The 25,072-nt window shown below is 61.8% G+C and overlaps 7 pseudogenes; all 7 read left to right on the plus strand.

Annotated features, from left to right (window-relative positions):
• Positions 1 to 319: 319 nt before the first annotated feature.
• Positions 320 to 438, plus strand: LOC142863949 (uncharacterized; annotated as a pseudogene).
• A 3,932-nt stretch (positions 439 to 4,370) lies between these two features.
• On the plus strand, positions 4,371 to 4,489 carry LOC142863950 (uncharacterized; annotated as a pseudogene).
• A 3,956-nt stretch (positions 4,490 to 8,445) lies between these two features.
• LOC142863936 (uncharacterized) lies at positions 8,446 to 8,564 on the plus strand (annotated as a pseudogene).
• A 3,929-nt stretch (positions 8,565 to 12,493) lies between these two features.
• LOC142863951 (uncharacterized) lies at positions 12,494 to 12,612 on the plus strand (annotated as a pseudogene).
• A 3,929-nt stretch (positions 12,613 to 16,541) lies between these two features.
• On the plus strand, positions 16,542 to 16,660 carry LOC142863952 (uncharacterized; annotated as a pseudogene).
• Positions 16,661 to 20,614: 3,954 nt separating this feature from the next.
• On the plus strand, positions 20,615 to 20,733 carry LOC142863953 (uncharacterized; annotated as a pseudogene).
• A 3,967-nt stretch (positions 20,734 to 24,700) lies between these two features.
• On the plus strand, positions 24,701 to 24,819 carry LOC142863954 (uncharacterized; annotated as a pseudogene).
• The last annotated feature ends 253 nt before the right edge of the window (positions 24,820 to 25,072 follow it).

Raw genomic sequence — 25,072 nt, forward strand, 5'->3', positions numbered from 1 at the left:
AGGAGGCCAGGCGAGGAGAGGAGGGGGGCTGGAAGGTCTCCACCTTGGCGGGTCCAGCCGTGGAGGCGCATCTTGTGTGAGTGTGAGTGAGTGAGTGAGTGTGAGTGTGAGTGTGTGTGTATAGAGAGACAGCCCCCAACCCCGGCCCGCCGCTCCCTGCCCGCCCCGCCTGTCACCCCCGCCCGCCGGACCCGGCCGGCGAACTCAACAGGCCCGGCCCGGCGCGGGTCAGCGCCGGCGCGGGGCCTGGGGCGGGAGGAGGCGGCGGGGAAGCGCAGAGAGGCTCGGCTTCTTGAGCGGGGCAGGGGCGCCCTCCGGCGTCCACGGCCACACCACCCTGAACGCGCCCGATCTCCTCTGGTCTCGGAAGCTAAGCAGGGTCGGGCCTGGTTAGAACTTGGATGGGAGACCGCCCGGGAATACCGGGTGCCTTAGGCTTCTTCTTCTTCTTTTTTTTTTTTTTTTTGCCTCTGGTTCTGTCGCGTTTCTGGGAGTGCGGGGGCGGCCCGGGGTGGGGGTGACCCCCACCCTCAGCGCCCGCCGCGGTGCCTGGCGCCCCAGCCCGCACCGTGGGGCCTCCTCTTGTCCCGAGCCGCGACACCGCCGCCACGCGGCAGCATGCGTGGCTTCTGGACTGTCAGGTCTCAGACCAAAGGTCTGCTCTGTGGGAACCGACACGCTGGAGGAAACCTTGAGAGTCTGAGAGGGGAGGGAGTTCCCGAAGAAGGCCAGGATGTCATTTTGAGGGAGTATGTGACCAGAACTCCTCCCGTTGCTTTTGGGGTTCTATGGGCTACACGTAGGAATCTCTGGTGGTGGCACCTGATGTTGGGGGATCCGGAGTCACACCCAGACCTGCTCCACAGGCCTCCTTTTACTTTTCTCTTCGGATTCGTTATTTTTTTATTTATTTATTTATTTATTTATTTATTTTATTTTTTTTTTTTTTTTGAGACAGAGTCTCGGTTTGTTGCCCAGGCTAGAGTGAGTGCCGTGGCGTCAGCCTAGCTCACAGCAACTTCAAACTCCTGGGCTGGAGTGATCCTTCTGCCTCAGCCTCCCGGGTAGCTGGGACTACAGGCATGTGCCACCATGCCCAGCTAATTTTATATATATATATATATATCAGTTGGCCAATTAATTTCTTTCTATTGATAGTAGAGACGGGGTCTCGCTCTTGCTCAGGCTGGTTTTGAACTCCTGACCTTGAGCAATCCACCCGCCTCGGCCTCCCAAGAGCTAGGATTACAGGCGTGAGCCACAGCGCCCGGCCGGATTCATTATTTTTAAAAAGTGTCTCTTATCTCTATTATTGCATTTTCTTTTCTCTCTCTTTTCAAGCAGATGATGGGAGTCCAAGTATTAAGGTGACATGTGTTGCCCGTGCCCCCCTCTCCCACCCCCGTGTTCTTATTCATTTACCTCTCATGTTGTTCCAGCGTATTGTGGGGGTACCAATGTTAAGGTCGGGTGCGTTGCCCTCTCCCAGCCTCCCCCCTCGGGTCAGAGCTTCAAGTGCGCCCATCCCCCAGTCGGTGCGCACCCACCGCATTCCTAATGGATGTGTATGCCCATCCCCTCCCCACACCCGCCCGACACCCACCCGATGAAGGTGATTCCTCTGTGTCCACTTAGGTGTCCATCAGTTCGTACCCATTTGCTGGTGAGCGTGAGCACGTGGTGCTCGTGTGTCCATTCTTGGGATACTTGGCTTACTGGAACGGGTTCCAGCTCTGGCCAGGAGAACCACGAGAGGTGCCCCCTCACCGCTGCTCCTCATAGCCGAATAGCACTCCGTGGTGTCCACGCGCCACATTTCATTTACGCACTCGTGGGTCGATGGGCACTCGGGTCGCTTCCAGGTCTTTGCGATTGTGACTTGTGCCCTGACTCTAACCCTAACCCTTACCCAGCCCGTCTCCTCCACGGCCCCTGCCTGACTGACTCCTTCCCGCCCGGCCTGTCACCTGTCACCGTCCTCTGCCCCTGCCTGACACGCTCCTCCCCGCCCGGGCTGTCACCGTCCTCGGCCCCTGCCTGACGGGGCTCCTCCGTCGCCTGGGCCTTCCAAGGGCTTGGTGTGGACGCTGGTTCCAGGACGCCCTCCCAGGAAGCCGGTAGCAGGGCGGCTGCGGCGTCTCCCGCAACCCAACCGTCCGACGGCCGGCCGGCCGGCCGCCCGTCCCTAAGTGGCCTGCGGGGGACGTGCTCCCGCTGTGCCGTGGGGGCCCAGCCTGGTGTCTTCTCTGAGGCCCCGCGGCTGCCGCTCCCCGCAAGGGGAGAGCCGCGGAGGTGGGGACCGCCTCCTCATGGGGACGTACACCCAGCTCTCCACGTCGGATTCCGGGGCTCTCTGTCCTGCCAGAAGGCCCAGCTGGCCTGCGGGTCCTTAGAGTGGCAAAAACATCCGAAAACTGAGATTGAGGGTCTGGTGGGTGTCTGCACTTTTGTGCTGGGCACCCCAGGGAGGCCCGGGGGCTGGCTGGACAACGCGGTCTGCTGGGCTGGGGGGGGGGTTTGGAGGAGCAACTGATGCCCTTTGCACTTTGGGTAGCAAGTGTCTGAGGTGTCTCTGGGCCCTGCGCCATGTGGGGGCGGGGGCGGGGGCGGGGTGGGAGGAGGAGGAGGAGGAGGAGGACGAGGAGGAGGAGGCGGGAAGGGCTGTGGCCTGCAGTCGTGTTCCCCGGGGTGGCACGGCATGTGGCTTCTTCCACAGGCTGCTTGGCCTGGGCTCCCTGCACCTGGGCCTTTGGAGGACTGGCCCTGTGCTTGCCAACACTTCCTGCAGGGACCCAGAGCTGGGAGGTTGCATCTCTCAGCCCTGGGTCGGGCAGAGCCCCAGCGGGCCATGCCCACAAGCTCTCTCAGCACGGGTCCCCCAGAAGGCTCCTTTGGGACCAGGATTCTCTTGCGGGTGACTCTTTAAGGTCTGGCCCCTGGATGGAGGGGCACCAGGAGTAGAGGAGCAGGAAGGGGAAGGGGGTGGCCATGCGAGGGGACACTTTCAGGCCAAGTCCCAGCTTCAGCCTGATCCTCCTAGGAACCCCGGGGTGTACATCACACCTCCTGGTTGCCCCGCTCTGAGACAAGGAGCCGGGCTTCGCATTCCCACAGCAGCCAGTCGTGGGCTGAGGACACCTGGGGGGCGTTGGGAACTCCCTGGCTTCTCCTTGGATTAACATCTGGAGCTGCTTGGGAATCGTGCCGCCACACACACCCGAGTGCAGGTGTCTTCTGCACAGACTGCGGGCCTCGCTCTTCTGAATGCCGCTAGCTCGCCACCCACCCACGGGTGACCCTGGTCAGGGTACTTTCTCTCAGGGGCAGACTCTGATCCGGGCGGGCTACCGGTGTCTCTGTTTGCTCCTTTCTTTCTTCCATTTCGGGAAAGGCTTCCTTACTGGGTGTGGAAATCTCCAATGCCTTTCCTCGCCTATTCTGTCAGCTTTCAAATTCTCTTTCAGTTGCCACCCTCACAGATGGATTAGGAAACTCTTTCCGGTGCACTCATTAGTGAAATGACCTCAATGACGCTGGAATCCAATATCTAGTCGCCGATTTTTAGCGAGTCCACACGCCAGGGTGGTTGGGGTCCAATGCAGCCCCTGCCAGGCCCAGGCCCCTTGGACTGGGCCACAGGAGGACACAGAGGAGCGTCCCGGCCCCCACGGTAGCGTTGCCGGCAGTTCTCCAAGGGCTTGGGGGTTTTCCAGAGGGAGGAGATGGAGGGGACTGATTTCTTCAGCGCCCCACAAACCACGCCACCCCACCCCACCCATGGGACACATCCCGAGAGAGAGAGAGAGAGAGAGAGAGAGAGAGAGAGAGAGAGAGAGAGAGAGAGAGAGAGAGAGAGAGACGCCCCATACACTCGCTCCCCTCCCCCGTGCGCTGTGCCCCAGCCCTGGCCCGGGGGAATAGGCGGCCGCCCGGCCACAGGGCGCGGGGCGCAGCTGAAAGGGGTTGTGGGGAGGGCGGCCCCTGGCTGGGGTCAAAGGGCGAGCGCCCCGCCCGCCCGTGCGCAGTCAGCGCGCTGGGGGTGGGGGCGGGGAGGTGAAGGAGGCCAGGCGAGGAGAGGAGGGGGGCTGGAAGGTCTCCACCTTGGCGGGTCCAGCCGTGGAGGCGCGTCTTGTGTGAGTGTGAGTGAGTGAGTGAGTGTGAGTGTGTGTGTATAGAGAGACAGCCCCCAACCCCGGCCCGCCGCTCCCTGCCCGCCCCGCCTGTCACCCCCGCCCGCCGGACCCGGCCGGCGAACTCAACAGGCCCGGCCCGGCGCGGGTCAGCGCCGGCGCGGGGCCTGGGGCGGGAGGAGGCGGCGGGGAAGCGCAGAGAGGCTCGGCTTCTTGAGCGGGGCAGGGGCGCCCTCCGGCGTCCACGGCCACACCACCCTGAACGCGCCCGATCTCCTCTGGTCTCGGAAGCTAAGCAGGGTCGGGCCTGGTTAGAACTTGGATGGGAGACCGCCCGGGAATACCGGGTGCCTTAGGCTTCTTCTTCTTCTTTTTTTTTTTTTTTTGCCTCTGGTTCTGTCGCGTTTCTGGGAGTGCGGGGGCGGCCCGGGGTGGGGGTGACCCCCACCCTCAGCGCCCGCCGCGGTGCCTGGCGCCCCAGCCCGCACCGTGGGGCCTCCTCTTGTCCCGAGCCGCGACACCGCCGCCACGCGGCAGCATGCGTGGCTTCTGGACTGTCAGGTCTCAGACCAAAGGTCTGCTCTGTGGGAACCGACACGCTGGAGGAAACCTTGAGAGTCTGAGAGGGGAGGGAGTTCCCGAAGAAGGCCAGGATGTCATTTTGAGGGAGTATGTGACCAGAACTCCTCCCGTTGCTTTTGGGGTTCTATGGGCTACACGTAGGAATCTCTGGTGGTGGCACCTGATGTTGGGGGATCCGGAGTCACACCCAGACCTGCTCCACAGGCCTCCTTTTACTTTTCTCTTCGGATTCGTTATTTTTTTATTTATTTATTTATTTATTTATTTATTTATTTATTTATTTATTTATTTTTTTTTTTTTTTTTGAGACAGAGTCTCGGTTTGTTGCCCAGGCTAGAGTGAGTGCCGTGGCGTCAGCCTAGCTCACAGCAACTTCAAACTCCTGGGCTGGAGTGATCCTTCTGCCTCAGCCTCCCGGGTAGCTGGGACTACAGGCATGCGCCACCATGCCCAGCTAATTTTTTATATATATATATATATATCAGTTGGCCAATTAATTTCTTTCTATTGATAGTAGAGACGGGGTCTCGCTCTTGCTCAGGCTGGTTTTGAACTCCTGACCTTGAGCAATCCACCCGCCTCGGCCTCCCAAGAGCTAGGATTACAGGCGTGAGCCACAGCGCCCGGCCGGATTCATTATTTTTAAAAAGTGTCTCTTATCTCTATTATTGCATTTTCTTTTCTCTCTCTTTTCAAGCAGATGATGGGAGTCCAAGTATTAAGGTGACATGTGTTGCCCGTGCCCCCCTCTCCCACCCCCGTGTTCTTATTCATTTACCTCTCATGTTGTTCCAGCGTATTGTGGGGGTACCAATGTTAAGGTCGGGTGCGTTGCCCTCTCCCAGCCTCCCCCCTCGGGTCAGAGCTTCAAGTGCGCCCATCCCCCAGTCGGTGCGCACCCACCGCATTCCTAATGGATGTGTATGCCCATCCCCTCCCCACACCCGCCCGACACCCACCCGATGAAGGTGATTCCTCTGTGTCCACTTAGGTGTCCATCAGTTCGTACCCATTTGCTGGTGAGCGTGAGCACGTGGTGCTCGTGTGTCCATTCTTGGGATACTTGGCTTACTGGAACGGGTTCCAGCTCTGGCCAGGAGAACCACGAGAGGTGCCCCCTCACCGCTGCTCCTCATAGCCGAATAGCACTCCGTGGTGTCCACGCGCCACATTTCATTTACGCACTCGTGGGTCGATGGGCACTCGGGTCGCTTCCAGGTCTTTGCGATTGTGACTTGTGCCCTGACTCTAACCCTAACCCTTACCCAGCCCGTCTCCTCCACGGCCCCTGCCTGACTGACTCCTTCCCGCCCGGCCTGTCACCTGTCACCGTCCTCTGCCCCTGCCTGACACGCTCCTCCCCGCCCGGGCTGTCACCGTCCTCGGCCCCTGCCTGACGGGGCTCCTCCGTCGCCTGGGCCTTCCAAGGGCTTGGTGTGGACGCTGGTTCCAGGACGCCCTCCCAGGAAGCCGGTAGCAGGGCGGCTGCGGCGTCTCCCGCAACCCAACCGTCCGACGGCCGGCCGGCCAGCCGGCCGCCCGTCCCTAAGTGGCCTGCGGGGGACGTGCTCCCGCTGTGCCGTGGGGGCCCAGCCTGGTGTCTTCTCTGAGGCCCCGCGGCTGCCGCTCCCCGCAAGGGGAGAGCCGCGGAGGTGGGGACCGCCTCCTCATGGGGACGTACACCCAGCTCTCCACGTCGGATTCCGGGGCTCTCTGTCCTGCCAGAAGGCCCAGCTGGCCTGCGGGTCCTTAGAGTGGCAAAAACATCCGAAAACTGAGATTGAGGGTCTGGTGGGTGTCTGCGCTTTTGTGCTGGGCACCCCAGGGAGGCCCGGGGGCTGGCTGGACAACGCGGTCTGCTGGGCTGGGGGGGGGGTTTGGAGGAGCAACTGATGCCCTTTGCACTTTGGGTAGCAAGTGTCTGAGGTGTCTCTGGGCCCTGCGCCATGTGGGGGCGGGGGCGGGGGCGGGGTGGGAGGAGGAGGAGGAGGAGGAGGACGAGGAGGAGGAGGAGGCGGGAAGGGCTGTGGCCTGCAGTCGTGTTCCCCGGGGTGGCACGGCATGTGGCTTCTTCCACAGGCTGCTTGGCCTGGGCTCCCTGCACCTGGGCCTTTGGAGGACTGGCCCTGTGCTTGCCAACACTTCCTGCAGGGACCCAGAGCTGGGAGGTTGCATCTCTCAGCCCTGGGTCGGGCAGAGCCCCAGCGGGCCATGCCCACAAGCTCTCTCAGCACGGGTCCCCCAGAAGGCTCCTTTGGGACCAGGATTCTCTTGCGGGTGACTCTTTAAGGTCTGGCCCCTGGATGGAGGGGCACCAGGAGTAGAGGAGCAGGAAGGGGAAGGGGGTGGCCATGCGAGGGGACACTTTCAGGCCAAGTCCCAGCTTCAGCCTGATCCTCCTAGGAACCCCGGGGTGTACATCACACCTCCTGGTTGCCCCGCTCTGAGACAAGGAGCCGGGCTTCGCATTCCCACAGCAGCCAGTCGTGGGCTGAGGACACCTGGGGCGTTGGGAACTCCCTGGCTTCTCCTTGGATTAACATCTGGAGCTGCTTGGGAATCGTGCCGCCACACACACCCGAGTGCAGGTGTCTTCTGCACAGACTGCGGGCCTCGCTCTTCTGAATGCCGCTAGCTCGCCACCCACCCACGGGTGACCCTGGTCAGGGTACTTTCTCTCAGGGGCAGACTCTGATCCGGGCGGGCTACCGGTGTCTCTGTTTGCTCCTTTCTTTCTTCCATTTCGGGAAAGGCTTCCTTACTGGGTGTGGAAATCTCCAATGCCTTTCCTCGCCTATTCTGTCAGCTTTCAAATTCTCTTTCAGTTGCCACCCTCACAGATGGATTAGGAAACTCTTTCCGGTGCACTCATTAGTGAAATGACCTCAATGACGCTGGAATCCAATATCTAGTCGCCGATTTTTAGCGAGTCCACACGCCAGGGTGGTTGGGGTCCAATGCAGCCCCTGCCAGGCCCAGGCCCCTTGGACTGGGCCACAGGAGGACACAGAGGAGCGTCCCGGCCCCCACGGTAGCGTTGCCGGCAGTTCTCCAAGGGCTTGGGGGTTTTCCAGAGGGAGGAGATGGAGGGGACTGATTTCTTCAGCGCCCCACAAACCACGCCACCCCACCCCACCCATGGGACACATCCCGAGAGAGAGAGAGAGAGAGAGAGAGAGAGAGAGAGAGAGAGAGAGAGAGAGAGAGAGAGACGCCCCATACACTCGCTCCCCTCCCCCGTGCGCTGTGCCCCAGCCCTGGCCCGGGGGAATAGGCGGCCGCCCGGCCACAGGGCGCGGGGCGCAGCTGAAAGGGGTTGTGGGGAGGGCGGCCCCTGGCTGGGGTCAAAGGGCGAGCGCCCCGCCCGCCCGCCCGTGCGCAGTCAGCGCGCTGGGGGTGGGGGCGGGGAGGTGAAGGAGGCCAGGCGAGGAGAGGAGGGGGGCTGGAAGGTCTCCACCTTGGCGGGTCCAGCCGTGGAGGCGCATCTTGTGTGAGTGTGAGTGAGTGAGTGAGTGTGAGTGTGAGTGTGTGTGTATAGAGAGACAGCCCCCAACCCCGGCCCGCCGCTCCCTGCCCGCCCCGCCTGTCACCCCCGCCCGCCGGACCCGGCCGGCGAACTCAACAGGCCCGGCCCGGCGCGGGTCAGCGCCGGCGCGGGGCCTGGGGCGGGAGGAGGCGGCGGGGAAGCGCAGAGAGGCTCGGCTTCTTGAGCGGGGCAGGGGCGCCCTCCGGCGTCCACGGCCACACCACCCTGAACGCGCCCGATCTCCTCTGGTCTCGGAAGCTAAGCAGGGTCGGGCCTGGTTAGAACTTGGATGGGAGACCGCCTGGGAATACCGGGTGCCTTAGGCTTCTTCTTCTTCTTTTTTTTTTTTTTTTGCCTCTGGTTCTGTCGCGTTTCTGGGAGTGCGGGGGCGGCCCGGGGTGGGGGTGACCCCCACCCTCAGCGCCCACCGCGGTGCCTGGCGCCCCAGCCCGCACCGTGGGGCCTCCTCTTGTCCCGAGCCGCGACACCGCCGCCACGCGGCAGCATGCGTGGCTTCTGGACTGTCAGGTCTCAGACCAAAGGTCTGCTCTGTGGGAACCGACACGCTGGAGGAAACCTTGAGAGTCTGAGAGGGGAGGGAGTTCCCGAAGAAGGCCAGGATGTCATTTTGAGGGAGTATGTGACCAGAACTCCTCCCGTTGCTTTTGGGGTTCTATGGGCTACACGTAGGAATCTCTGGTGGTGGCACCTGATGTTGGGGGATCCGGAGTCACACCCAGACCTGCTCCACAGGCCTCCTTTTACTTTTCTCTTCGGATTCGTTATTTTTTTATTTATTTATTTATTTATTTATTTATTTATTTATTTATTTTTTTTTTTTTTTTTGAGACAGAGTCTCGGTTTGTTGCCCAGGCTAGAGTGAGTGCCGTGGCGTCAGCCTAGCTCACAGCAACTTCAAACTCCTGGGCTGGAGTGATCCTTCTGCCTCAGCCTCCCGGGTAGCTGGGACTACAGGCATGTGCCACCATGCCCAGCTAATTTTTTATATATATATATATATCAGTTGGCCAATTAATTTCTTTCTATTGATAGTAGAGACGGGGTCTCGCTCTTGCTCAGGCTGGTTTTGAACTCCTGACCTTGAGCAATCCACCCGCCTCGGCCTCCCAAGAGCTAGGATTACAGGCGTGAGCCACAGCGCCCGGCCGGATTCATTATTTTTAAAAAGTGTCTCTTATCTCTATTATTGCATTTTCTTTTCTCTCTCTTTTCAAGCAGATGATGGGAGTCCAAGTATTAAGGTGACATGTGTTGCCCGTGCCCCCCTCTCCCACCCCCGTGTTCTTATTCATTTACCTCTCATGTTGTTCCAGCGTATTGTGGGGGTACCAATGTTAAGGTCGGGTGCGTTGCCCTCTCCCAGCCTCCCCCCTCGGGTCAGAGCTTCAAGTGCGCCCATCCCCCAGTCGGTGCGCACCCACCGCATTCCTAATGGATGTGTATGCCCATCCCCTCCCCACACCCGCCCGACACCCACCCGATGAAGGTGATTCCTCTGTGTCCACTTAGGTGTCCATCAGTTCGTACCCATTTGCTGGTGAGCGTGAGCACGTGGTGCTCGTGTGTCCATTCTTGGGATACTTGGCTTACTGGAACGGGTTCCAGCTCTGGCCAGGAGAACCACGAGAGGTGCCCCCTCACCGCTGCTCCTCATAGCCGAATAGCACTCCGTGGTGTCCACGCGCCACATTTCATTTACGCACTCGTGGGTCGATGGGCACTCGGGTCGCTTCCAGGTCTTTGCGATTGTGACTTGTGCCCTGACTCTAACCCTAACCCTTACCCAGCCCGTCTCCTCCACGGCCCCTGCCTGACTGACTCCTTCCCGCCCGGCCTGTCACCTGTCACCGTCCTCTGCCCCTGCCTGACACGCTCCTCCCCGCCCGGGCTGTCACCGTCCTCGGCCCCTGCCTGACGGGGCTCCTCCGTCGCCTGGGCCTTCCAAGGGCTTGGTGTGGACGCTGGTTCCAGGACGCCCTCCCAGGAAGCCGGTAGCAGGGCGGCTGCGGCGTCTCCCGCAACCCAACCGTCCGAGGGCCGGCCGGCCGGCCGCCCGTCCCTAAGTGGCCTGCGGGGGACGTGCTCCCGCTGTGCCGTGGGGGCCCAGCCTGGTGTCTTCTCTGAGGCCCCGCGGCTGCCGCTCCCCGCAAGGGGAGAGCCGCGGAGGTGGGGACCGCCTCCTCATGGGGACGTACACCCAGCTCTCCACGTCGGATTCCGGGGCTCTCTGTCCTGCCAGAAGGCCCAGCTGGCCTGCGGGTCCTTAGAGTGGCAAAAACATCCGAAAACTGAGATTGAGGGTCTGGTGGGTGTCTGCACTTTTGTGCTGGGCACCCCAGGGAGGCCCGGGGGCTGGCTGGACAACGCGGTCTCCTGGGCTGGGGGGGGGTTTGGAGGAGCAACTGATGCCCTTTGCACTTTGGGTAGCAAGTGTCTGAGGTGTCTCTGGGCCCTGCGCCATGTGGGGGCGGGGGCGGGGGCGGGGTGGGAGGAGGAGGAGGAGGAGGAGGACGAGGAGGAGGAGGCGGGAAGGGCTGTGGCCTGCAGTCGTGTTCCCCGGGGTGGCACGGCATGTGGCTTCTTCCACAGGCTGCTTGGCCTGGGCTCCCTGCACCTGGGCCTTTGGAGGACTGGCCCTGTGCTTGCCAACACTTCCTGCAGGGACCCAGAGCTGGGAGGTTGCATCTCTCAGCCCTGGGTCGGGCAGAGCCCCAGCGGGCCATGCCCACAAGCTCTCTCAGCACGGGTCCCCCAGAAGGCTCCTTTGGGACCAGGATTCTCTTGCGGGTGACTCTTTAAGGTCTGGCCCCTGGATGGAGGGGCACCAGGAGTAGAGGAGCAGGAAGGGGAAGGGGGTGGCCATGCGAGGGGACACTTTCAGGCCAAGTCCCAGCTTCAGCCTGATCCTCCTAGGAACCCCGGGGTGTACATCACACCTCCTGGTTGCCCCGCTCTGAGACAAGGAGCCGGGCTTCGCATTCCCACAGCAGCCAGTCGTGGGCTGAGGACACCTGGGGCGTTGGGAACTCCCTGGCTTCTCCTTGGATTAACATCTGGAGCTGCTTGGGAATCGTGCCGCCACACACACCCGAGTGCAGGTGTCTTCTGCACAGACTGCGGGCCTCGCTCTTCTGAATGCCGCTAGCTCGCCACCCACCCACGGGTGACCCTGGTCAGGGTACTTTCTCTCAGGGGCAGACTCTGATCCGGGCGGGCTACCGGTGTCTCTGTTTGCTCCTTTCTTTCTTCCATTTCGGGAAAGGCTTCCTTACTGGGTGTGGAAATCTCCAATGCCTTTCCTCGCCTATTCTGTCAGCTTTCAAATTCTCTTTCAGTTGCCACCCTCACAGATGGATTAGGAAACTCTTTCCGGTGCACTCATTAGTGAAATGACCTCAATGACGCTGGAATCCAATATCTAGTCGCCGATTTTTAGCGAGTCCACACGCCAGGGTGGTTGGGGTCCAATGCAGCCCCTGCCAGGCCCAGGCCCCTTGGACTGGGCCACAGGAGGACACAGAGGAGCGTCCCGGCCCCCACGGTAGCGTTGCCGGCAGTTCTCCAAGGGCTTGGGGGTTTTCCAGAGGGAGGAGATGGAGGGGACTGATTTCTTCAGCGCCCCACAAACCACGCCACCCCACCCCACCCATGGGACACATCCCGAGAGAGAGAGAGAGAGAGAGAGAGAGAGAGAGAGAGAGAGAGAGAGAGAGAGAGAGAGACGCCCCATACACTCGCTCCCCTCCCCCGTGCGCTGTGCCCCAGCCCTGGCCCGGGGGAATAGGCGGCCGCCCGGCCACAGGGCGCGGGGCGCAGCTGAAAGGGGTTGTGGGGGAGGGCGGCCCCTGGCTGGGGTCAAAGGGCGAGCGCCCCGCCCGCCCGTGCGCAGTCAGCGCGCTGGGGGTGGGGGCGGGGAGGTGAAGGAGGCCAGGCGAGGAGAGGAGGGGGGCTGGAAGGTCTCCACCTTGGCGGGTCCAGCCGTGGAGGCGCGTCTTGTGTGAGTGTGAGTGAGTGAGTGAGTGTGAGTGTGTGTGTATAGAGAGACAGCCCCCAACCCCGGCCCGCCGCTCCCTGCCCGCCCCGCCTGTCACCCCCGCCCGCCGGACCCGGCCGGCGAACTCAACAGGCCCGGCCCGGCGCGGGTCAGCGCCGGCGCGGGGCCTGGGGCGGGAGGAGGCGGCGGGGAAGCGCAGAGAGGCTCGGCTTCTTGAGCGGGGCAGGGGCGCCCTCCGGCGTCCACGGCCACACCACCCTGAACGCGCCCGATCTCCTCTGGTCTCGGAAGCTAAGCAGGGTCGGGCCTGGTTAGAACTTGGATGGGAGACCGCCCGGGAATACCGGGTGCCTTAGGCTTCTTCTTCTTCTTTTTTTTTTTTTTTTGCCTCTGGTTCTGTCGCGTTTCTGGGAGTGCGGGGGCGGCCCGGGGTGGGGGTGACCCCCACCCTCAGCGCCCGCCGTGGTGCCTGGCGCCCCAGCCCGCACCGTGGGGCCTCCTCTTGTCCCGAGCCGCGACACCGCCGCCACGCGGCAGCATGCGTGGCTTCTGGACTGTCAGGTCTCAGACCAAAGGTCTGCTCTGTGGGAACCGACACGCTGGAGGAAACCTTGAGAGTCTGAGAGGGGAGGGAGTTCCCGAAGAAGGCCAGGATGTCATTTTGAGGGAGTATGTGACCAGAACTCCTCCCGTTGCTTTTGGGGTTCTATGGGCTACACGTAGGAATCTCTGGTGGTGGCACCTGACGGAGTCACACCCAGACCTGCTCCACAGGCCTCCTTTTACTTTTCTCTTCGGATTCGTTATTTATTTATTTATTTATTTATTTATTTATTTATTTATTTATTTATTTTTTTTTTTTTTTTTTTTTGAGACAGAGTCTCGGTTTGTTGCCCAGGCTAGAGTGAGTGCCGTGGCGTCAGCCTAGCTCACAGCAACTTCAAACTCCTGGGCTGGAGTGATCCTTCTGCCTCAGCCTCCCGGGTAGCTGGGACTACAGGCATGCGCCACCATGCCCAGCTAATTTTTTATATATATATATATATATCAGTTGGCCAATTAATTTCTTTCTATTGATAGTAGAGACGGGGTCTCGCTCTTGCTCAGGCTGGTTTTGAACTCCTGACCTTGAGCAATCCACCCGCCTCGGCCTCCCAAGAGCTAGGATTACAGGCGTGAGCCACAGCGCCCGGCCGGATTCATTATTTTTAAAAAGTGTCTCTTATCTCTATTATTGCATTTTCTTTTCTCTCTCTTTTCAAGCAGATGATGGGAGTCCAAGTATTAAGGTGACATGTGTTGCCCGTGCCCCCCTCTCCCACCCCCGTGTTCTTATTCATTTACCTCTCATGTTGTTCCAGCGTATTGTGGGGGTACCAATGTTAAGGTCGGGTGCGTTGCCCTCTCCCAGCCTCCCCCCTCGGGTCAGAGCTTCAAGTGCGCCCATCCCCCAGTCGGTGCGCACCCACCGCATTCCTAATGGATGTGTATGCCCATCCCCTCCCCACACCCGCCCGACACCCACCCGATGAAGGTGATTCCTCTGTGTCCACTTAGGTGTCCATCAGTTCGTACCCATTTGCTGGTGAGCGTGAGCACGTGGTGCTCGTGTGTCCATTCTTGGGATACTTGGCTTACTGGAACGGGTTCCAGCTCTGGCCAGGAGAACCACGAGAGGTGCCCCCTCACCGCTGCTCCTCATAGCCGAATAGCACTCCGTGGTGTCCACGCGCCACATTTCATTTACGCACTCGTGGGTCGATGGGCACTCGGGTCGCTTCCAGGTCTTTGCGATTGTGACTTGTGCCCTGACTCTAACCCTAACCCTTACCCAGCCCGTCTCCTCCACGGCCCCTGCCTGACTGACTCCTTCCCGCCCGGCCTGTCACCTGTCACCGTCCTCTGCCCCTGCCTGACACGCTCCTCCCCGCCCGGGCTGTCACCGTCCTCGGCCCCTGCCTGACGGGGCTCCTCCGTCGCCTGGGCCTTCCAAGGGCTTGGTGTGGACGCTGGTTCCAGGACGCCCTCCCAGGAAGCCGGTAGCAGGGCGGCTGCGGCGTCTCCCGCAACCCAACCGTCCGACGGCCGGCCGGCCAGCCGGCCGCCCGTCCCTAAGTGGCCTGCGGGGGACGTGCTCCCGCTGTGCCGTGGGGGCCCAGCCTGGTGTCTTCTCTGAGGCCCCGCGGCTGCCGCTCCCCGCAAGGGGAGAGCCGCGGAGGTGGGGACCGCCTCCTCATGGGGACGTACACCCAGCTCTCCACGTCGGATTCCGGGGCTCTCTGTCCTGCCAGAAGGCCCAGCTGGCCTGCGGGTCCTTAGAGTGGCAAAAACATCCGAAAACTGAGATTGAGGGTCTGGTGGGTGTCTGCACTTTTGTGCTGGGCACCCCAGGGAGGCCCGGGGGCTGGCTGGACAACGCGGTCTGCTGGGCTGGGGGGGGGTTTGGAGGAGCAACTGATGCCCTTTGCACTTTGGGTAGCAAGTGTCTGAGGTGTCTCTGGGCCCTGCGCCATGTGGGGGCGGGGGCGGGGGCGGGGTGGGAGGAGGAGGAGGAGGAGGAGGACGAGGAGGAGGAGGCGGGAAGGGCTGTGGCCTGCAGTCGTGTTCCCCGGGGTGGCACGGCATGTGGCTTCTTCCACAGGCTGCTTGGCCTGGGCTCCCTGCACCTGGGCCTTTGGAGGACTGGCCCTGTGCTTGCCAACACTTCCTGCAGGGACCCAGAGCTGGGAGGTTGCATCTCTCAGCCCTGGGTCGGGCAGAGCCCCAGCGGGCCATGCCCACAAGCTCTCTCAGCACGGGTCCCCCAGAAGGCTCCTTTGGGACCAGGATTCTCTTGCGGGTGACTCTTTAAGGTCTGGCCCCTGGATGGAGGGGCACCAGGAGTAGAGGAGCAGGAAGGGGAAGGGGGTGGCCATGCGAGGGGACACTTTCAGGCCAAGTCCCAGCTTCAGCCTGATCCTCCTAGGAACCCCGGGGTGTACATCACACCTCCTGGTTGCCCCGCTCTGAGACAAGGAGCCGGGCTTCGCATTCCCACAGCAGCCAGTCGTGGGCTGAGGACACCTGGGGCGTTGGGAACTCCCTGGCTTCTCCTTGGATTAACATCTGGAGCTGCTTGGGAATCGTGCCGCCACACACACCCGAGTGCAGGTGTCTTCTGCACAGACTGCGGGCCTCGCTCTTCTGAATGCCGCTAGCTCGCCACCCACCCACGGGTGACCCTGGTCAGGGTACTTTCTCTCAGGGGCAGACTCTGATCCGGGCGGGCTACCGGTGTCTCTGTTTGCTCCTTTCTTTCTTCCATTTCGGGAAAGGCTTCCTTACTGGGTGTGGAAATCTCCAATGCCTTTCCTCGCCTATTCTGTCAGCTTTCAAATTCTCTTTCAGTTGCCACCCTCACAGATGGATTAGGAAACTCTTTCCGGTGCACTCATTAGTGAAATGACCTCAATGACGCTGGAATCCAATATCTAGTCGCCGATTTTTAGCGAGTCCACACGCCAGGGTGGTTGGGGTCCAATGCAGCCCCTGCCAGGCCCAGGCCCCTTGGACTGGGCCACAGGAGGACACAGAGGAGCGTCCCGGCCCCCACGGTAGCGTTGCCGGCAGTTCTCCAAGGGCTTGGGGGTTTTCCAGAGGGAGGAGATGGAGGGGACTGATTTCTTCAGCGCCCCACAAACCACGCCACCCCACCCCACCCATGGGACACATCCCGAGAGAGAGAGAGAGAGAGAGAGAGAGAGAGAGAGAGAGAGAGAGAGAGAGAGAGAGAGAGACGCCCCATACACTCGCTCCCCTCCCCCGTGCGCTGTGCCCCAGCCCTGGCCCGGGGGAATAGGCGGCCGCCCGGCCACAGGGCGCGGGGCGCAGCTGAAAGGGGTTGTGGGGGAGGGCGGCCCCTGGCTGGGGTCAAAGGGCGAGCGCCCCGCCCGCCCGTGCGCAGTCAGCGCGCTGGGGGTGGGGGCGGGGAGGTGAAGGAGGCCAGGCGAGGAGAGGAGGGGGGCTGGAAGGTCTCCACCTTGGCGGGTCCAGCCGTGGAGGCGCGTCTTGTGTGAGTGTGAGTGAGTGAGTGAGTGTGAGTGTGTGTGTATAGAGAGACAGCCCCCAACCCCGGCCCGCCGCTCCCTGCCCGCCCCGCCTGTCACCCCCGCCCGCCGGACCCGGCCGGCGAACTCAACAGGCCCGGCCCGGCGCGGGTCAGCGCCGGCGCGGGGCCTGGGGCGGGAGGAGGCGGCGGGGAAGCGCAGAGAGGCTCGGCTTCTTGAGCGGGGCAGGGGCGCCCTCCGGCGTCCACGGCCACACCACCCTGAACGCGCCCGATCTCCTCTGGTCTCGGAAGCTAAGCAGGGTCGGGCCTGGTTAGAACTTGGATGGGAGACCGCCCGGGAATACCGGGTGCCTTAGGCTTCTTCTTCTTCTTTTTTTTTTTTTTTTGCCTCTGGTTCTGTCGCGTTTCTGGGAGTGCGGGGGCGGCCCGGGGTGGGGGTGACCCCCACCCTCAGCGCCCGCCGCGGTGCCTGGCGCCCCAGCCCGCACCGTGGGGCCTCCTCTTGTCCCGAGCCGCGACACCGCCGCCACGCGGCAGCATGCGTGGCTTCTGGACTGTCAGGTCTCAGACCAAAGGTCTGCTCTGTGGGAACCGACACGCTGGAGGAAACCTTGAGAGTCTGAGAGGGGAGGGAGTTCCCGAAGAAGGCCAGGATGTCATTTTGAGGGAGTATGTGACCAGAACTCCTCCCGTTGCTTTTGGGGTTCTATGGGCTACACGTAGGAATCTCTGGTGGTGGCACCTGATGTTGGGGGATCCGGAGTCACACCCAGACCTGCTCCACAGGCCTCCTTTTACTTTTCTCTTCGGATTCGTTATTTATTTATTTATTTATTTATTTATTTATTTATTTATTTATTTTTTTTTTTTTTTTTTTTGAGACAGAGTCTCGGTTTGTTGCCCAGGCTAGAGTGAGTGCCGTGGCGTCAGCCTAGCTCACAGCAACTTCAAACTCCTGGGCTGGAGTGATCCTTCTGCCTCAGCCTCCCGGGTAGCTGGGACTACAGGCATGCGCCACCATGCCCAGCTAATTTTTTATATATATATATATATATCAGTTGGCCAATTAATTTCTTTCTATTGATAGTAGAGACGGGGTCTCGCTCTTGCTCAGGCTGGTTTTGAACTCCTGACCTTGAGCAATCCACCCGCCTCGGCCTCCCAAGAGCTAGGATTACAGGCGTGAGCCACAGCGCCCGGCCGGATTCATTATTTTTAAAAAGTGTCTCTTATCTCTATTATTGCATTTTCTTTTCTCTCTCTTTTCAAGCAGATGATGGGAGTCCAAGTATTAAGGTGACATGTGTTGCCCGTGCCCCCCTCTCCCACCCCCGTGTTCTTATTCATTTACCTCTCATGTTGTTCCAGCGTATTGTGGGGGTACCAATGTTAAGGTCGGGTGCGTTGCCCTCTCCCAGCCTCCCCCCTCGGGTCAGAGCTTCAAGTGCGCCCATCCCCCAGTCGGTGCGCACCCACCGCATTCCTAATGGATGTGTATGCCCATCCCCTCCCCACACCCGCCCGACACCCACCCGATGAAGGTGATTCCTCTGTGTCCACTTAGGTGTCCATCAGTTCGTACCCATTTGCTGGTGAGCGTGAGCACGTGGTGCTCGTGTGTCCATTCTTGGGATACTTGGCTTACTGGAACGGGTTCCAGCTCTGGCCAGGAGAACCACGAGAGGTGCCCCCTCACCGCTGCTCCTCATAGCCGAATAGCACTCCGTGGTGTCCACGCGCCACATTTCATTTACGCACTCGTGGGTCGATGGGCACTCGGGTCGCTTCCAGGTCTTTGCGATTGTGACTTGTGCCCTGACTCTAACCCTAACCCTTACCCAGCCCGTCTCCTCCACGGCCCCTGCCTGACTGACTCCTTCCCGCCCGGCCTGTCACCTGTCACCGTCCTCTGCCCCTGCCTGACACGCTCCTCCCCGCCCGGGCTGTCACCGTCCTCGGCCCCTGCCTGACGGGGCTCCTCCGTCGCCTGGGCCTTCCAAGGGCTTGGTGTGGACGCTGGTTCCAGGACGCCCTCCCAGGAAGCCGGTAGCAGGGCGGCTGCGGCGTCTCCCGCAACCCAACCGTCCGACGGCCGGCCGGCCAGCCGGCCGCCCGTCCCTAAGTGGCCTGCGGGGGACGTGCTCCCGCTGTGCCGTGGGGGCCCAGCCTGGTGTCTTCTCTGAGGCCCCGCGGCTGCCGCTCCCCGCAAGGGGAGAGCCGCGGAGGTGGGGACCGCCTCCTCATGGGGACGTACACCCAGCTCTCCACGTCGGATTCCGGGGCTCTCTGTCCTGCCAGAAGGCCCAGCTGGCCTGCGGGTCCTTAGAGTGGCAAAAACATCCGAAAACTGAGATTGAGGGTCTGGTGGGTGTCTGCGCTTTTGTGCTGGGCACCCCAGGGAGGCCCGGGGGCTGGCTGGACAACGCGGTCTGCTGGGCTGGGGGGGGGGTTTGGAGGAGCAACTGATGCCCTTTGCACTTTGGGTAGCAAGTGTCTGAGGTGTCTCTGGGCCCTGCGCCATGTGGGGGCGGGGGCGGGGGCGGGGTGGGAGGAGGAGGAGGAGGAGGAGGACGAGGAGGAGGAGGAGGCGGGAAGGGCTGTGGCCTGCAGTCGTGTTCCCCGGGGTGGCACGGCATGTGGCTTCTTCCACAGGCTGCTTGGCCTGGGCTCCCTGCACCTGGGCCTTTGGAGGACTGGCCCTGTGCTTGCCAACACTTCCTGCAGGGACCCAGAGCTGGGAGGTTGCATCTCTCAGCCCTGGGTCGGGCAGAGCCCCAGCGGGCCATGCCCACAAGCTCTCTCAGCACGGGTCCCCCAGAAGGCTCCTTTGGGACCAGGATTCTCTTGCGGGTGACTCTTTAAGGTCTGGCCCCTGGATGGAGGGGCACCAGGAGTAGAGGAGCAGGAAGGGGAAGGGGGTGGCCATGCGAGGGGACACTTTCAGGCCAAGTCCCAGCTTCAGCCTGATCCTCCTAGGAACCCCGGGGTGTACATCACACCTCCTGGTTGCCCCGCTCTGAGACAAGGAGCCGGGCTTCGCATTCCCACAGCAGCCAGTCGTGGGCTGAGGACACCTGGGGCGTTGGGAACTCCCTGGCTTCTCCTTGGATTAACATCTGGAGCTGCTTGGGAATCGTGCCGCCACACACACCCGAGTGCAGGTGTCTTCTGCACAGACTGCGGGCCTCGCTCTTCTGAATGCCGCTAGCTCGCCACCCACCCACGGGTGACCCTGGTCAGGGTACTTTCTCTCAGGGGCAGACTCTGATCCGGGCGGGCTACCGGTGTCTCTGTTTGCTCCTTTCTTTCTTCCATTTCGGGAAAGGCTTCCTTACTGGGTGTGGAAATCTCCAATGCCTTTCCTCGCCTATTCTGTCAGCTTTCAAATTCTCTTTCAGTTGCCACCCTCACAGATGGATTAGGAAACTCTTTCCGGTGCACTCATTAGTGAAATGACCTCAATGACGCTGGAATCCAATATCTAGTCGCCGATTTTTAGCGAGTCCACACGCCAGGGTGGTTGGGGTCCAATGCAGCCCCTGCCAGGCCCAGGCCCCTTGGACTGGGCCACAGGAGGACACAGAGGAGCGTCCCGGCCCCCACGGTAGCGTTGCCGGCAGTTCTCCAAGGGCTTGGGGGTTTTCCAGAGGGAGGAGATGGAGGGGACTGATTTCTTCAGCGCCCCACAAACCACGCCACCCCACCCCACCCATGGGACACATCCCGAGAGAGAGAGAGAGAGAGAGAGAGAGAGAGAGAGAGAGAGAGAGAGAGAGAGAGAGAGAGAGAGACGCCCCATACACTCGCTCCCCTCCCCCGTGCGCTGTGCCCCAGCCCTGGCCCGGGGGAATAGGCGGCCGCCCGGCCACAGGGCGCGGGGCGCAGCTGAAAGGGGTTGTGGGGGAGGGCGGCCCCTGGCTGGGGTCAAAGGGCGAGCGCCCCGCCCGCCCGCCCGTGCGCAGTCAGCGCGCTGGGGGTGGGGGCGGGGAGGTGAAGGAGGCCAGGCGAGGAGAGGAGGGGGGCTGGAAGGTCTCCACCTTGGCGGGTCCAGCCGTGGAGGCGCATCTTGTGTGAGTGTGAGTGAGTGAGTGAGTGTGAGTGTGAGTGTGTGTGTATAGAGAGACAGCCCCCAACCCCGGCCCGCCGCTCCCTGCCCGCCCCGCCTGTCACCCCCGCCCGCCGGACCCGGCCGGCGAACTCAACAGGCCCGGCCCGGCGCGGGTCAGCGCCGGCGCGGGGCCTGGGGCGGGAGGAGGCGGCGGGGAAGCGCAGAGAGGCTCGGCTTCTTGAGCGGGGCAGGGGCGCCCTCCGGCGTCCACGGCCACACCACCCTGAACGCGCCCGATCTCCTCTGGTCTCGGAAGCTAAGCAGGGTCGGGCCTGGTTAGAACTTGGATGGGAGACCGCCCGGGAATACCGGGTGCCTTAGGCTTCTTCTTCTTCTTTTTTTTTTTTTTTTGCCTCTGGTTCTGTCGCGTTTCTGGGAGTGCGGGGGCGGCCCGGGGTGGGGGTGACCCCCACCCTCAGCGCCCGCCGCGGTGCCTGGCGCCCCAGCCCGCACCGTGGGGCCTCCTCTTGTCCCGAGCCGCGACACCGCCGCCACGCGGCAGCATGCGTGGCTTCTGGACTGTCAGGTCTCAGACCAAAGGTCTGCTCTGTGGGAACCGACACGCTGGAGGAAACCTTGAGAGTCTGAGAGGGGAGGGAGTTCCCGAAGAAGGCCAGGATGTCATTTTGAGGGAGTATGTGACCAGAACTCCTCCCGTTGCTTTTGGGGTTCTATGGGCTACACGTAGGAATCTCTGGTGGTGGCACCTGATGTTGGGGGATCCGGAGTCACACCCAGACCTGCTCCACAGGCCTCCTTTTACTTTTCTCTTCGGATTCGTTATTTATTTATTTATTTATTTATTTATTTATTTATTTATTTATTTATTTATTTTTTTTTTTTTTTTTGAGACAGAGTCTCGGTTTGTTGCCCAGGCTAGAGTGAGTGCCGTGGCGTCAGCCTAGCTCACAGCAACTTCAAACTCCTGGGCTGGAGTGATCCTTCTGCCTCAGCCTCCCGGGTAGCTGGGACTACAGGCATGCGCCACCATGCCCAGCTAATTTTTTATATATATATATATATATCAGTTGGCCAATTAATTTCTTTCTATTGATAGTAGAGACGGGGTCTCGCTCTTGCTCAGGCTGGTTTTGAACTCCTGACCTTGAGCAATCCACCCGCCTCGGCCTCCCAAGAGCTAGGATTACAGGCGTGAGCCACAGCGCCCGGCCGGATTCATTATTTTTAAAAAGTGTCTCTTATCTCTATTATTGCATTTTCTTTTCTCTCTCTTTTCAAGCAGATGATGGGAGTCCAAGTATTAAGGTGACATGTGTTGCCCGTGCCCCCCTCTCCCACCCCCGTGTTCTTATTCATTTACCTCTCATGTTGTTCCAGCGTATTGTGGGGGTACCAATGTTAAGGTCGGGTGCGTTGCCCTCTCCCAGCCTCCCCCCTCGGGTCAGAGCTTCAAGTGCGCCCATCCCCCAGTCGGTGCGCACCCACCGCATTCCTAATGGATGTGTATGCCCATCCCCTCCCCACACCCGCCCGACACCCACCCGATGAAGGTGATTCCTCTGTGTCCACTTAGGTGTCCATCAGTTCGTACCCATTTGCTGGTGAGCGTGAGCACGTGGTGCTCGTGTGTCCATTCTTGGGATACTTGGCTTACTGGAACGGGTTCCAGCTCTGGCCAGGAGAACCACGAGAGGTGCCCCCTCACCGCTGCTCCTCATAGCCGAATAGCACTCCGTGGTGTCCACGCGCCACATTTCATTTACGCACTCGTGGGTCGATGGGCACTCGGGTCGCTTCCAGGTCTTTGCGATTGTGACTTGTGCCCTGACTCTAACCCTAACCCTTACCCAGCCCGTCTCCTCCACGGCCCCTGCCTGACTGACTCCTTCCCGCCCGGCCTGTCACCTGTCACCGTCCTCTGCCCCTGCCTGACACGCTCCTCCCCGCCCGGGCTGTCACCGTCCTCGGCCCCTGCCTGACGGGGCTCCTCCGTCGCCTGGGCCTTCCAAGGGCTTGGTGTGGACGCTGGTTCCAGGACGCCCTCCCAGGAAGCCGGTAGCAGGGCGGCTGCGGCGTCTCCCGCAACCCAACCGTCCGACGGCCGGCCGGCCAGCCGGCCGCCCGTCCCTAAGTGGCCTGCGGGGGACGTGCTCCCGCTGTGCCGTGGGGGCCCAGCCTGGTGTCTTCTCTGAGGCCCCGCGGCTGCCGCTCCCCGCAAGGGGAGAGCCGCGGAGGTGGGGACCGCCTCCTCATGGGGACGTACACCCAGCTCTCCACGTCGGATTCCGGGGCTCTCTGTCCTGCCAGAAGGCCCAGCTGGCCTGCGGGTCCTTAGAGTGGCAAAAACATCCGAAAACTGAGATTGAGGGTCTGGTGGGTGTCTGCGCTTTTGTGCTGGGCACCCCAGGGAGGCCCGGGGGCTGGCTGGACAACGCGGTCTGCTGGGCTGGGGGGGGGGTTTGGAGGAGCAACTGATGCCCTTTGCACTTTGGGTAGCAAGTGTCTGAGGTGTCTCTGGGCCCTGCGCCATGTGGGGGCGGGGGCGGGGGCGGGGTGGGAGGAGGAGGAGGAGGAGGAGGACGAGGAGGAGGAGGAGGCGGGAAGGGCTGTGGCCTGCAGTCGTGTTCCCCGGGGTGGCACGGCATGTGGCTTCTTCCACAGGCTGCTTGGCCTGGGCTCCCTGCACCTGGGCCTTTGGAGGACTGGCCCTGTGCTTGCCAACACTTCCTGCAGGGACCCAGAGCTGGGAGGTTGCATCTCTCAGCCCTGGGTCGGGCAGAGCCCCAGCGGGCCATGCCCACAAGCTCTCTCAGCACGGGTCCCCCAGAAGGCTCCTTTGGGACCAGGATTCTCTTGCGGGTGACTCTTTAAGGTCTGGCCCCTGGATGGAGGGGCACCAGGAGTAGAGGAGCAGGAAGGGGAAGGGGGTGGCCATGCGAGGGGACACTTTCAGGCCAAGTCCCAGCTTCAGCCTGATCCTCCTAGGAACCCCGGGGTGTACATCACACCTCCTGGTTGCCCCGCTCTGAGACAAGGAGCCGGGCTTCGCATTCCCACAGCAGCCAGTCGTGGGCTGAGGACACCTGGGGCGTTGGGAACTCCCTGGCTTCTCCTTGGATTAACATCTGGAGCTGCTTGGGAATCGTGCCGCCACACACACCCGAGTGCAGGTGTCTTCTGCACAGACTGCGGGCCTCGCTCTTCTGAATGCCGCTAGCTCGCGACCCACCCACGGGTGAACCTGGTCAGGGTACTTTCTCTCAGGGGCAGACTCTGATCCGGGCGGGCTACCGGTGTCTCTGTTTGCTCCTTTCTTTCTTCCATTTCGGGAAAGGCTTCCTTACTGGGTGTGGAAATCTCCAATGCCTTTCCTCGCCTATTCTGTCAGCTTTCAAATTCTCTTTCAGTTGCCACCCTCACAGATGGATTAGGAAACTCTTTCCGGTGCACTCATTAGTGAAATGACCTCAATGACGCTGGAATCCAATATCTAGTCGCCGATTTTTAGCGAGTCCACACGCCAGGGTGGTTGGGGTCCAATGCAGCCCCTGCCAGGCCCAGGCCCCTTGGACTGGGCCACAGGAGGACACAGAGGAGCGTCCCGGCCCCCACGGTAGCGTTGCCGGCAGTTCTCCAAGGGCTTGGGGGTTTTCCAGAGGGAGGAGATGGAGGGGACTGATTTCTTCAGCGCCCCACAAACCACGCCACCCCACCCCACCCATGGGACACATCCCGAGAGAGAGAGAGAGAGAGAGAGAGAGAGAGAGAGAGAGAGAGAGAGAGAGAGAGAGAGAGAGAGAGAGAGAGACGCCCCATACACTCGCTCCCCTCCCCCGTGCGCTGTGCCCCAGCCCTGGCCCGGGGGAATAGGCGGCCGCCCGGCCACAGGGCGCGGGGCGCAGCTGAAAGGGGTTGTGGGGGAGGGCGGCCCCTGGCTGGGGTCAAAGGGCGAGCGCCCCGCCCGCCCGCCCGTGCGCAGTCAGCGCGCTGGGGGTGGGGGCGGGGAGGTGAAGGAGGCCAGGCGAGGAGAGGAGGGGGGCTGGAAGGTCTCCACCTTGGCGGGTCCAGCCGTGGAGGCGCATCTTGTGTGAGTGTGAGTGAGTGAGTGAGTGTGAGTGTGAGTGTGTGTGTATAGAGAGACAGCCCCCAACCCCGGCCCGCCGCTCCCTGCCCGCCCCGCCTGTCACCCCCGCCCGCCGGACCCGGCCGGCGAACTCAACAGGCCCGGCCCGGCGCGGGTCAGCGCCGGCGCGGGGCCTGGGGCGGGAGGAGGCGGCGGGGAAGCGCAGAGAGGCTCGGCTTCTTGAGCGGGGCAGGGGCGCCCTCCGGCGTCCACGGCCACACCACCCTGAACGCGCCCGATCTCCTCTGGTCTCGGAAGCTAAGCAGGGTCGGGCCTGGTTAGAACTTGGATGGGAGACCGCCCGGGAATACCGGGTGCCTTAGGCTTCTTCTTCTTCTTTTTTTTTTTTTTTTGCCTCTGGTTCTGTCGCGTTTCTGGGAGTGCGGGGGCGGCCCGGGGTGGGGGTGACCCCCACCCTCAGCGCCCGCCGCGGTGCCTGGCGCCCCAGCCCGCACCGTGGGGCCTCCTCTTGTCCCGAGCCGCGACACCGCCGCCACGCGGCAGCATGCGTGGCTTCTGGACTGTCAGGTCTCAGACCAAAGGTCTGCTCTGTGGGAACCGACACGCTGGAGGAAACCT

The sequence above is a fragment of the Microcebus murinus genome, chromosome 23 (assembly GCF_040939455.1).
Source record: "Microcebus murinus isolate Inina chromosome 23, M.murinus_Inina_mat1.0, whole genome shotgun sequence".
NCBI classification, from domain to species: Eukaryota; Metazoa; Chordata; class Mammalia; order Primates; family Cheirogaleidae; genus Microcebus; species Microcebus murinus.